The sequence below is a fragment of the Cyprinodon tularosa genome, unplaced genomic scaffold (genome assembly GCF_016077235.1).
Source record: "Cyprinodon tularosa strain WSP-4 unplaced genomic scaffold, ASM1607723v1 ctg151, whole genome shotgun sequence".
Classification (NCBI taxonomy): domain Eukaryota; kingdom Metazoa; phylum Chordata; class Actinopteri; order Cyprinodontiformes; family Cyprinodontidae; genus Cyprinodon; species Cyprinodon tularosa.
In genome coordinates, this window is record NW_024038343.1 from 49,528 (window position 1) to 64,293 (window position 14,766).

The window sequence follows — 14,766 nt, forward strand, 5'->3', positions numbered from 1 at the left end:
GATGCTAGAATGATGTGATCTAAGACAACAAGCGTTTGAAATGAATTTATTTCATTGCACTTTGACTGCCAGTACCTGACAGTCCCCTAAATACAGCAGGGATTATTCACTCTCCACTCCCTCTTTTAAAATTGGAACAGGGGGACATTTTAGACTTTTCCTCTGCCAGACTTTAAAAGTTCCAAGTTTTAACAGCGTCTAATTGAACACCGATGTGCTCTTGACTTCCCAACGACCTCCCCTCTCATCCAGTTGCTTTTAAAAGACATTACTGGTAGTATATCAAGAAAATAGCAACGTGAGCAAGAGATGGCATAAATTAAAATCTGTTTTCACCAGAGGCAGGAAGAGTAACCTGTTTTTTTAAAGTGGGGTGTGCAGTTTTGTAACCAATGCAGCTGCAAACAGAGACAGATCATTTAGATATTGACATATAAAATTATGTTATTTAAGATACAACACAGCAATAATGCCTATCGAAGCAGATTAAAACTCTGCTGTAGTTCTGCATAGTGAGGTGTAATAGTAGCGTTGCATGGCCAATCAACTGACACAAATGTGCAAGCTAAATACCAAAAACAATTTTACATGCATTCCAGATGACGAGTGTCGTGGTCCTTGTTACACTAAAAAAGTGCTGGAAAAAACTTCAAAGGATTTGTCAGTGACTCTGCTCTACATCCTGTTTGAATTCTGACTTAAATTCTTTCCTTTGCTGCTTTTGGCCTTCCTAAAGCTCTATTAAACCTGCCAGGAATAGAGCTTTTCTGGGGGAGTAAATCAGAACAGTGGGTGAAAACAAACCTGCTGTAACTTTAAAGCTAATGAGGAGGCTAATGTAAGCCAAACTTTAAAGCTGCCGGGTCAACGTGTACCTGGCATTTATCATCGTATTACGAAAACCAACTGCTGAGAGGGGCATTCAGGAGAAAAGAAACAAAACGTTTTAAATGTCTTAAAGTGTCACCTTCAGAACTTCAAGAGAATCGTTAAAAAACTGAAGTAATTTTGTTGGTTCTTTGGATCTTTATGGTTCATAGGAGTCCCTCTATATGTTATCATTTACTATGTTTCCTGGCAAATGTTCTTCTAAACCAACAATAAGTTGTTTAAATTGTTTCACACAAAATCGTCTTTTCCAAAACTCCTTCTGTATTGTAGTTGTCAGATCAAGGTCAGGAAAAAAAATACACCTAGGCATTCCATTCTCAAGAGAGACTTGTAAGCACATTATTGGGGCTCACAACTTATTACTTGTCCAAAAAGGCATACGTAGTCTCTTCAGAGAGGTTTAGCTCTTTCCAAGGATCTCCTGGTATTCTCTCTCTTGACATTCTTCTGTAGAGGTGAGCTTATGACTACAACGGTCATCGATGTAATGAAGCACTGATGCAACCCCAGACCACTGTCACCACAAGCATAACTGTTGTATGACTTCTGTTCACTGAAATCCTGTTAAGATTTGAACCACATGTAATGGGATAAACACTTATATGTCATATGTTAAAAATTACTATTCAATCTAGAAAATGACAAATAGTTCTTTCTGTTTTTGGTAAGGAGTGGTCGAATGCCATTAAAGTCATTTTTGCAAACTTTCTTGTTGTTGAGTCTGTCACAGAAAACCTTAAATAAAACAGATGAGGCTGATGGCTTTGTAGCTAGAGGTGAAACATCTCACAGAGCAGCTATCACACATGCTTCCCTACAGGATGAGTTCCAGTTTGTTCTCGCACCACATAGGGGTCAAAATCTCTTTATACCACATTTGTTAACAAGAGGTATCATCATATAACAATGACCCTTATTATTATTCCCCAGGAACTCTGTCTGCAAAGAACAGGACCTTGAATCTATCGCCCCACCAAATCTGTTTCTGTGTTCCCTAATTCTGCTGATGTCTCTCTAAAAATTAAACAGACCTAAAGACCTGTGGAAATCACCCTGTAGCTGTAATACTGTCATGACATAAAGTAAGATGTTAGTAAATATCTCCTCTCTAAAATCTAAAAGAGCAACAAAACGCCTACAGTACTTTAGATCTGTGACATTCTCAATGAGTTGTCAATAGATTGTTTCTATATAATTTTTTAGATAATTTAGCTGTCATTTTGTCAGATTCTAATTAAGTTTCATGATCAACCTTCATCACAGCACAACAAAAACTTAATTGGAAAACTTTTTCCATCGTTGTCCGGGTGTTGATCACTTGAAATTTCCCCTCTCTCCTACAATCCATGCTGACAACACATACTCACCCTGTCACTTAATAGGAGGAGCCTTCATCTGCATTATATTCACTGATCCATCATATGCTATGCCTCACTTTAGGGTCACAGAATATGGTGTAAAAATAGTTCCTGCAGTCTGTTTCTTGTCCTTGGCTGACCTTGACTTAACAGAGCTAAAGCCGACTTGCTAAACCCAAAAGCCATCCTTCCTAGGTCCACCAAATCTGCTCCCGGTTTTGCCAGTGCCACCATCTCGGGTGAATGCAGTATAGGATGCAGGAGTCCGCTCTAAAACTAGAGGGCTGGTTTTAACCCCAGTTTCTTCTGTCTTAGTCGTTGTAATTTTGGGCTAGACACTTCACCTGTATTTGCCAACTTATGGTGGTCAGAGGTCCAGGTAGTTTAGCCTTACTTTTTTCAGTGTGCCCCAGGGCAACTATGGCTACAATGTAGTTTGTAACCAGTGTGTGTGGATGTGTGTCTGAATCGATGAATGACTGAAGGTGTTTTAAAGTACTTTGCTATTCTTGGACTTGATAATGCGCTATACAATTACAGGCCATTTATCCTTTACCTGCTCCAGGAGCTTCTACTGGATGTTCGCTTTCAACGGCATTGCTGTCTCTTCAGGACCCATTATAAGGAGCTACTGTAGTGGCAGGGGGACCATTCAACCTCTCGTGCGTTTTTTACAGACAAAAGCTTCGCCTCTACCGTACTCTATCACCTTACAGCACAACCACTTCTTGTCAATGATAAATTTCACTTTGCATCTACCACCCCTATTATCTTTCACTCTGATCACGTAATTTGGACCATTCGGACGGCCGATAGTTAGCTTGCTCCTAAACTTGCCTTTACAACAGAATAACATATAAATTATTAGCCACACTCATATTTCGTATGAACACAGACTTACGGTAAACAGCGACTGGTGTGGCCAGTTTTTCAGATAATATGGCACAATAATAGCTTTTAAAGCTACAGTGTGTAATAATTACAGGGATATACAGTCAGAAATGTAATATATTATACATAACTATGTTATTTTTCATAATCTACGAGCTCAGCCTCTTAACCTTAATATTTGCGTTGCCTTAGAATTCGTTATTTATAATTACATAGGAGCGGGTCTCGCAGCCATGGAGGCAGACATCTTTGTGCTACGGCAGCGTAGAGCCAACAAACTAGCGATTGCGAGATCGCCAAAACATCAGAACGATGTAGAAAAAATAACGGGTATATTTATGAGTCTAAATGAAATCTATACCCTACACAGACTAATGAAATACTATCTGTAAAATTATCTATGTAAACAAACCTCATCACTTGAGAAGGTAGGTGATGCGGACGTCGTGGAAGACATTTTGTCCCATAACGCTCGCCGTACTGTTGGGGGGGAGAAGCGGTTGGGGGGGAGATGTTCATGTTGCTGCAGTCTGCAGTGTGACCTCTAGATGTCGCTAAAAGTTACACACTGTAGCTTTAATTGGTATATATTGTTTGGGACTTTCTTGGCTTTATTTCCTTGTCTGAATAAATGTTGTTATTTGGAACCAACTGTCTGTGTTTGCACAGGTTGTCTTTGTTTAATTAAGTAAAATTGTGTGTGACAAAATTGTGCAAAAGAAAACAAATTCATTTAAAATCTTTGAGAGAAAACTTTCTGACTGCAGGCTATATGAGGATAGATGGTCACCCCTTAGTAATAATACACTGAGTGTAATTAAACAAAAACTAATAAGACAGAGCTTTAGAAACCCTATAGGAGCATTTTAATTATGTCTTAAAATTCTCAAGTTACCTGTGAATTAATGTTAAAGCGAAGATTTATTTTCACAGGATACATATCTAATTTTCAAACTGTGTAACAAAACAGTCAACCAGGCACTTAGGTTTTCATTCCTCATCAGGAATGCATAGCTCTGAACAAGCACTTCACAGTCTGTACAAGCATGCCATACATCCAGCTGCCATGCTTAAAATGCATTTGTGATGCGATCCAAAACTTTCTTGGCTTCTCAACAAAGGCTGTCTTTGTAAACCATGTTAAAAAAAATGTTTGCTGTTTTTTTCCAGCGACACTGGATAAGTGAGTCGGGGGGGAAGAGAAGAGGAGCTACTGAAAATTAATGCAGGGACTCAGCACTGCAGCAGATAATGCGATAGTGTAGCCAATGTTTAATGGCACTTTTCTTTCGCAGCACTGGGAGATATATAAAAGATCTCTCTTCATTTTGTATTGTACTATTACACTTAAATGTCAGGTTTCTTTTGCAGGTCACTGTGATTGTTGTTAAATGTAAAATTATCAGTACAAATCATGTAACAGATGTGTCAGATAAAATGTTTTTAAGGTACAGTACAGTGTGTAATAATTACAGGAATAAACTGGCATGAATGGTATATATAATCTATATGTATGAAATTTATTATCACCTATGACCTGAAAGTCTCAATCTTTATGTTTGCCTTGCCTTAGAAATTGCTGTTTATATTTAAATACGAGTGGGTTTGCATTTGTGGAGGTAGACATCGTTTGCACTATGGCAGCGAAGAACTAACAAATTATTGACAATATAGATTGCCAATTGGACTGTGGCAAGTTATATACCTAAATACAATCCCACACAGACTAATAAAATACTTTTATAAAGTTATCTATGTAAACTAGACTTGCACCAGCCACAACCGGCAACTATCTGGTTATTATGAACAAGACCAATTGATATACATGTCAGTTGTAGCGTTTTTTTTTTGTTTTTTTTTGTTCTGAGCAGACTTTAATCGATCTCCGGCCCTTGGTCCGTCATTGTTTTGGTCAGACTGCACAAAACAGGGGAACAAATCACCTGGTCAGAAGAGATAAGAGGAGACGGTGTTCCTGAGTTCAGACAGGAGCTAAGGAACCATGGCGGCATAGACAGCAGCATGGCACTGCTAGCTCAGAAAGAAAGCTCAGGAACACAACAGAAGCTAGGAGTTGCCTGCCGGGAAACCGTGCCGATGGCCAGGCTAACCATGGAGGGTCAAAGCAGAATGCTGTAAGATTGGATTTGCCCGCCGTTCGGAGAGAGGTCCGAAGCCAGGGGAGAGTGGCTAAGACCTACAGTGAGGAGGACGGGGTGACATTGTAGGAGCCGTCAGAGCTACAGAGCAGAAAGAGACAATGGCAGGCCAAGGCTAGGATCTAGGAACTAACTGCTGGAGATGGACAGAAGTTAGGTAAATTGAAGTTGCAGAAGCTGTTTTGTCCTGTGACGGCTTCCATATTGTTTGAGGGGAGAGGCAGTGTGGGGTGGGCAGTTTATGTTGCTGCAGCCTGACCATTATAGGTCACTGAAAACAACACATTGAAGCTTTAAGGAAACTGAAAAGGTGACATCCATCTAAACCCAATTTTCAGTGGGTAAATAGCCTAGTAAGTAGTCATAGCTCCGTGGATCACTTCATGGAGTTTTCCTAACAGTTGGAGAACCTACCAGAATGGTAGGTAGACCCCAAATGGTAAGTGTCCTCCAAAACACTTACAACCCAGGATGCAGACCAGGAAGCAGAGTTGTAGTTTAACACACCTCTCTGCAGCTTCTCTACTGTTACCCACTTATTAGTCCAATCCAGACAGTGTCTTGCCAATGACCAAAATCAAATAAATTAGAAGAGAATCCCAAAGGAGTATATCATGATAATCTAATTAAAATGAAATTAACTCCAATTAGGGAAAAAGTTACAATTATTAAATGTGGTTTATTTAACATAAGATCTCTTTCTTCCAAAAGTCTGTTAGTTAATGACTTGATTTGTGATATCACATTGAATTATTTTGCCTTACAGAATCTTGCTGCAGAAGGCTGCAGTACTATCTCTGCTTTTTCTCATAGTAGCTTTATCTGGTCTGCTCCTGTTTGGTTGCGAAACCACCCTGAAGAGAAATATCAGCTGTGCTGCTGTCACCAACACCTTTGTTTATAGATGTTTGAGCTCGGCTTTTTTTTAAGTCTCCCCATTTTTCTCTGACTGTGACTAACTGGCTGTGCTCTTTTTGTGCTCTGACGTGGGTGCTGGCTCGGAGCTCCTCTGCCTGGCAATGTCTTTCCTGGACGGGGCCGCTAGTGGAGCAGGTTGACAAGTTCCTTTTGTATCTCTGCTTATATCTGTATGTCTACTTCTGTCTCCTTGAACCCCAGTCGGCCTCGGCAGATGGCAGCTCACACTGATACTGGTCCTGCTGGAGGTTTCTTCCTGTTAAAAGGGAGTTTCTCCTGGGCATGCAGGTGGTGCAGTGGTTAGTGCATACAACCCATGTACGTAGGCCTTAGTCCTCGATGCAGCCGACCCGGGTTTGAATCAGGCCCGTGGTCCTTTGCCATATGTCTCTCCCCCTCTCTTATATCCCCTTCACTGTCAACCTACTGTCAGAAAAATGAGCCAGTAGTGCCATAAAAACAAAAAAAATAAAAATAGGGAGTTTTTCCTTTCCACTGTCACTACAAGTATGGTTGGTGTGAGGGATCGATACAATCACAATCAAAGTGATGGAAAATTTGTATCGTAATCAATTTGACTGTGTGATCTGGTTGAATTGTATCTCAATTTTATCAACTTAAGTTTAGTCAGGATATGTCATTTAAAACTTTTATACTTTGTTCACATTATGCCAGATTTTGATGTCTGAGGTCAATGATCAAAATCTACCATTCAGCCTTTTGAACAAGGTTTCTCCATTTTGTCTTGGGTACATTTGCTCTCTTTTTTTCCTTTATATTTCTTCAAGCATATTTCTTAAGTTTTCTTATGAAAAAGTGATAGTAGTTGTCATTATTTACAGCCCTGAACACCACTGCAAAGGAAATGCATAGAAGTCAAAATTGTTTTTAGGGAATGTATTCCTCAGTCAGGTAAAATACCCACATTTAATAATGTGTCTGTTTTTGTTATCTTGATGTGTGCTGTACACAAAATTTTTGTTCTCCTGTGTTTATCTATTTATGTCTGACTCTGTGGTTTTGACATCTTTGATTTCTTATTACCACTCATAAAAAAAAATCTAATGCATTCCCTCTACTTCTGTTCACACTTCACTGGGATTTCTATTTGGACATTCTTTTATAGCTAATTCCACTGAGCCTCAATCATAAACTTAACTGAATGTATAACTCAATAGAAGACATAACCTCGAGATTATTTACTGGAAACCTCCAAATAGTATCATCTGGGCTCATAATGCACAGAAAGAATGTGCACCTTGACACAGGATGATACCCAAAGCTCAATAAATCCTACTGCTGCCGCATCAACACTTGATAAATGGGCACCTCCTCCCTCAGAAACTCCTGCGCCTCCGCCCTGCCCATCCAGCAGCAGCCACTATCAAGGTGACATGGGACATTGCACTTTGTAAGGGATCAGGGCTCTTTATTTTTCATCATCACCTCACTGAAGCCCACACAGATGGGACTAAAGATCTCAAAGGGGATGGGGTTGAAATAATTACATCAAGGTGACGGCAAACTAAAATAGCTAGCCTATAGCAATTGAAAAATGCTATTACTCATGCTAGAGGTTAATGGTCGGCAGTATTAGAAATGTTTTAGTTTTTATAATTTTTCTATTTCCCACATCATTCTTTCCTGCCAGACCTTAACACATAACATTAAAAACTGAACTCTCTTGGTCATAATCTCAGTTTTCCATTGCTTCATTTTATTGTGAACAGTGGTAAATATGTAAAATCCCAAAGGTAGACAGAATAAATCAGCAAGCTTGCCTTCAGTTATTTGTTTTACATTCTTTCATCAGGCACAGTATCACAGACCAACAATGCTGCACAAACACAGCTGCACTGGGATCACAAATAATCATACTGGCTGGTTAAACTGCAGCATGCAGAGCCAACAAACTAAAAAATCTAAAAGTCTAAGTGTCAGCTGAATTTTATATTATCTTTGAACAAACAGAAACAAAAGATCAACTTACAAGAAAAGAGGAAGTCATGCAGAAAAAGGTCTTGACCATAGAATTATGAAACATTTATTTTAGGTTGTTTACACTATTGATCAAAGCCCAGCAGGACCTTTCACATTTAATAACTGTAAGAAACATACATGTTAAAAGGTCTCCTTTAAAATGAAAGGTGTTTGTATTATTTTCTGTGAATCTTAGATCTAAAGCTGCCACACTTGTCTTATATTTAGAACATGATTCCTCTCTAATCTAAGTGATTTTTTCCATTTTGAACGGATGTATCAGGCTTTTCAGTTGTAGGTAGGTGATGCCAATAGACAAATAATATCACATATAGGGCAGTTGAACTCATTAATGTCACTTTTTGTGGATTTAGTTGTGAACCCAAATCAAAAGAGGCAGGGATGCTTGCTTGCAAAGTTTAATGAAAAAGTAGCAATATAAAATGCTTTGTCCAGAACTGATAGACACAATAACTCAAGAAACAAAAAACTGAGAGACACTAGGAAGAATCAACCAAAAGACTGACAAGGATCCAGCAAAGAGTAACTGAACAGGAGGTGTATATATGGGAGACAGAAGCAATTAGACTAATTAGCTCATAGGGAACAGGTGTAGACAGAAGTGACTAGAAAGGAGCTAAGGGGAAGGAGGCTGGCACAAGGGGGGATTAGAGAGTAACTAAAAAAATACAAGACTGCATAAATATAACACAAAATTGAAAAGAAACCAATGATCAACAAAACACAGAATAGCATAAATCAAAGTGTAAGTAAAAACTTAAAAAGAAACTTCAACAGAAGCCCTCAAAGGGAACAATCATGAGAATGAAATCTTCCATCTTGTCAAATGTCCTTTGTGAAATACTTCTGAATTTTGCCATTATGTTAGTTTAGCCGCCTTCTAAAATATGAATAGTTGTAGAACTAGCTTTGGAGATTTCCCCCCCGCCCGCCACCCCCACCATTTCCTCTGTTTAATACCAATTTTAATTTATAATGTGGAGGGGTTCCTTTTTTTCCCCTCTGTTAAATGACACGTCTTTACCGCCTTAAAGTTGCACCTTGCTGTCTTTCAAAAAAAGTTGTGTTTCATTAAAAGAAGAGTAATGATAAATAACTTGTAAATAGATGAATGTTAGTGCTCATTTTGGAGCACAAGGTCATGGTATAAACTCACAAAACATTACAAAAGCTACACTTTTATTTGTCCGTTTTAATATCATGGCCAATGTTACCAATTAGGCACAAAGCTGCCCTAATGTACACGCTCAATACTTCACAAGTGTCATGAGGAAAGTCCATCAATAAGTATTGGGTGTGTACATCAGGGCGGCATCTTGTCCTGCCCCTTGGTGCCCGTCAGACCCCACTTTATGCCTGTCATTTCCCTTCAGTGTCCCTTCTCAGGCACATAACGGACATAGGGCCGGATTTATCAAGATCCAATTTTGCGTGCAGTAATTTGCGCTCGCAAAGTGGAATTTTGCACGAGGGGCTGAACCATGGTTTGCGGGTGATTTAACAAGAGCGATTGCGTAACTGGTGGCAGGCGCAAAACTGTTGGAGACGCCCTATTTAAATGATGGTTTTGCGCGTTTTGTGGTTTGCGGCAAAGTAGTTTGTAGTTTGTGCAAACTAGTGCATTAAGAAATTTTAATCTTACAGTGACACCACCCCCTCCAAAAAAAGAAATATATATATATATATATATATATATATATATATATATATATATATATATATATATATATATATATATATATATATATATATATATATATATATATATATATATATATAAACTTTGGCAACCTTTATTCCCTAAGGTGGTATGTGGCTGAATTTCTACTTCACCGCAGTAAGAAAAAAACACACAAACAAAAATAAAACAGGTGTTTTTTATCGGCCTGTAGAAAAATGCACATACCAAATGGCTCACAAGAAGTGACTGTGGATAAGATGACTGCATTGGCATGTTGCTCCACAGGCGCAGGGTGTCGGGGTTCTCCGGTAGGGCGTCAGGGCGACATGGCATTTAGAACGTCGGACAGCACTTCTGAAAAACGAGATTGGGAGATCCCAGATGCAAAAAAGTGCAATGTTGCAAGGAGTTTCATGATATCTGGTATTGCGTGGGTCCTCCTTGTGCCTGGCTCCAAATCCATTCGGAGTTCCCCCAACAGCTCCAAAATGGCAATGCTGGATAAACGATATGTTTTGATGATCGTTTCCTCGTTCATTCCAAAAATATTCACACGGAGTGAAAAAATGCGTTCTCTGCGTCTCCTTGCTTCATTTTGATTTCTCCTTCTTGCGACAATAACCGCTGCCATGTGTGCGCAATTACGCATACAGACCATTTGCACCTTCTTTTGAAACGTGTTAAATATAGAGTCAGATACCGTTAGCAAAATTGCTTTCAGGTTTGATAAATCACTTTGCGAGTGCTAAATTAATATATTTACATGTTCTCCTCCCACAAGACGCACTTTTGCGTGTAAACGCCCTATATTGAATATTCATTGCAGAAAAAGTACTAAATGGATAAGAGACGCTATTTAGCACGTTTTAAAGACCAAATCCTTTTAGCACGCTGTTGATAGATCAGTTTGTACATTTTTTTGCGTGCGCAGTGAAATAGCTCACGTTTTAATACACGCAAACCTTTGATAAATCCGGCCCATAGAGTGATAGTTTTACAGGCAGCAAGCGAATAAACTAAACTTACACTATCAGACACTTAACAGTTTCTCTTAACTGTGTTGTTTATGTTACAAGATAGGCTTGATTCCAATAGGTATATGGAAACAGCAGTAGACTGACTTTAAAATGTAGATAAAACACTGAGATTTTATCTAGATATTATAGTACGGAGTTCTTTCCCTTGAAATACATATAGGACACCAGCAGGTTTTGGTGATTTATACAGACTCAGTTTGAGAGGTTATTTTAGAAAGAATTTGCTTGAAAGAAAAACAAAAAAACAATACTGTTCTTAAAGAACATTATTCTCAGTATCTCTGACGTTACAGCTGTACATAGAATAACAATGTTCTTTTGCCTGATATCCTTGTCTCATTTTAGGCCTATAGGGTTAAACTGATTCAAAATGCGTCCTTTTGCTCATTGTCCAGTACTTTTATCTTTATAGGGAATTATTTTGCTCAGTAGTGTAGAATTTCAATTATGGACAGTATGTTTTGCAGCGGTTGGAGCGTACCGCTTCTTGTACAGTTTACTGTTGAGGTTATGAGCAGTTTAAGTCTATGAAACTGCTCACCCCTCTCACTACAACATAAACACTCAAACCACCTCATCCTCCCCAAGACTGAGCTAAGCACCATGGGCGATCGTGCCTTCTGCTCTGTTGCTCCTCGGACCTGGAATGCCCTCCCTGATCATCTGAGGGAACCACAGACTAATTAGGCTTCTAAAAAAGCATTAAAAACAATTCTTTTTAGCAGGACATATGACTTTTAACATTTTACAATTATGCTATTGAATTTGTGTTTTAAAGCTATGTTTAGTTTTAAATTTTTATTTTATCTTTCTATGATGATTTTACCTGTAGCACTATGAGATTTTTTTCTTATATGTAAAGTGCGTTACAAATAAAATATGTTATTATTATTGTTATTATCAGAATTATTATTATTATGAGTTATGCCAAACAGAGGTTTTGTGAGGGTGGACGATAATTGCTACCACAGCAATTATCGTTACCACAGTGATTTATTAGAAACAACCTGGGCAGAGAAGACCTTTATAGTAACTAATTTTTACGTGGAGCCACTTTGGCATTATCATACCTTAACAAGACCTGTTTCAGCTGTATAAATAAACACTTTCTTTTACAAGTACACTATTCTGTTTAAATTTACTACAATTTATTTAACAGGTTTAGCCACTTTGTAATAAAAAAAAAAATCCCTCCATTTAATGACATGATATCAATTTTTTGGCTTTGGTGAGCAAGATTTGGCCAGAGGGCCAGAGGACAAGTCTGACACATAGGATATGCAGCATAAAATGTGGCTTACTATTTCTACAGATCTGTATGCTTTATGTGATTTTAAGGAGTTGACTTAATGCATTTATAGCCATTAGCACTCACCTGATGTGGGTCCTAAAAGCAAATGGTGCAAGGCATTTTTAACGCTAAAAGGTGGCACAATGTAAAATTTCAGCAATTTCAGTTTTAAAATGGTTTAATGTTTTTCATTAATCTGAAGCTCCTTTTAACAATATGAACTGATGGGAAGTGTTTGTTTCTAACATAGTAGTTCCGAAAAACTAAGGACTAGAATATTTAAGTTGTACCCAGATTCAATGCTTCTCATCTTTTGAGCTCAAAAGTGGTAAAATAAAAAAATTATTATTCATTTGTTTAAGAACAAGACATACATCTATGAATGCCACATATAGTTTTTTATAATTTTTTTGCACATTTTCCTGAAAAAATAGAAACACCAGAAAGGCATCTAATCCTGATAAATACAAATATACAGCACAGTCCTATTAAAAATTTCTTAACACCATCATAATGCTGTTTTTAAACCTTATACACCACCTTGCCTTTTGAGTACTGAAGAGAATAAGTAAGTATAGAAAAGCAGGGATAAATAGAACATCCCAAAATGCAACTATGCCCTGCTTCATGATACAGTGAACAGTGCAAGAATCTAATTTAAAGGACTTTTAAAAAAATGTATGTTGCTGTGAAATGAGAAAAGCAAATGTGTTTTACTAATGACAAGACAAAAAGACCAGTTTGCAAATGAAAAAGAATGTTAGCATTTTTATGTTGGCATACATTTTTTTATATTATTCTTTCAAAAATGATCTTAAGGACTTGTAGAAACACCCTCTAAAATAACAAGCCCAGAGATCTCTTTTAGTGGTTGCATACAGTGTCCCGGTATAATTTGTGCTTAATTTTCAGTCACATCTTGGGCATTTAACATTCTTGTGCTGCAACGTCCTGCTGTTGTGAGGTGCAAGTACAAAACTGTGTGTACTTTTCTAAAATAATTTAAAAATTCTTGCAGTCTAAACCTAGTACCCTGACTGTTCAAATTTTCTCCTTTTAAAGATTGTTGTTTCAATGAGAAAAAGGTCCTGCAGAGTGATGAAACACAAAGTGGAAGAGTGGTTTCTTAACTTTAAAGCAATAAACAGAATGAAATATGACGCTGTCCAGCCTGAAAATAAGCGAATAATATGAGCACTGCTGTGGCAGTCCTCAGGGAGGCTACAAGCTTTTATCAAGTCTTTTATCAACAGTTTATAAAATAGAGGAGTCCTGTTTCTTCATGTCGTCACATTATCAAATGTGCACAGTAGCACAAACAATGGATGAATTGAATATATAGGAAAATTTAGAGGGGCTTCAAATATTTTTTTTCCTGTGGATCTGCACCTCAGTAGCAAACCAGGCACAAAACAATCTTGTTTTCCACCTTGATGTAGTGATGAACGTAGCATTTCCCTCAAACCTTATCTGAAGGAGCACTGTAGGATATTCAATATCTGCAAACATATAACCAGAGAAACGTGACAGCACTTTTATACCTGACTGAGTTTCATCCATTATCAGAAAAACACAGAAAATGGGTTTAAACTCTGTTGGGTTTGTTCCAATTTCACCTGATCAACACTTTGTACCCAAAGGATGGATGAATTTGTTAAATTCCAGTTTTATTGTAATATTTTGCATATAGAAAGGAGAAATTGTTTCACTTCTTAAATGGAAAAAACACATCCGTAGCTATGGCATGGTAACTTCTTACCTTAAAAACAGGAGGTTACAGCAGAGAGGTTTGCTCATTAATCAGCAGAGGAAATGTGGAAAAATGCAATCTTTCTCTTTTTGCATAAATTATAAAGCAAAGTTTCTTAGCAAAGTGCAACTTTGTGTTTCAGTCAGTAAGTTTTATATCACATACCAAAAATGATTGCCTTCCAAATATGTCTGTTTTAGCTTTTTTTTTTTTTTTTTTTACATTAAGTAGCTAATTTATTGTCTTTTCTGTGTCCTGTTTTGTCAACATAGTTCTGGGAATATGTCCAAGAGCTAGATGTCACAAGATTTCACAAGAAGACCATTGACTATTGCCATAAGGTTCTGCTTGGTACTTCCATATGATACTTTATTGAAAATGATTTAGGGATTAAAATGATCTAGAATTGACATAGAGATGGAAAGGTTGTTAAGAAAGAAGGGGATAAGAGCTCAAGGGAGAGAGAAAGAGATACAAATGAGAAAGAGCGAATTCTCAGCACATAACAGATATTTAAAATGAATCGAGGAGAAGATCCGGTTTTATTTTTTGATAAATTGTCCATTTGTTACACATATTCTGCCCCATGACTGATGTCATATTTTCCTGTGTAGAGCAACATCTCTAAGAACATCTCTCTAAGGCTGCTTTCACACTGCAGACCTTAATGCAAAATTGCGATTTATTTTGTGAAATCTGATTGTTTGTGTGGTCCTTCACATTTCCAAATATATGGGAATTGTTTGTGATCTCCCGTATGAACTGCATTCCTACAGCTTAACTGTCAAG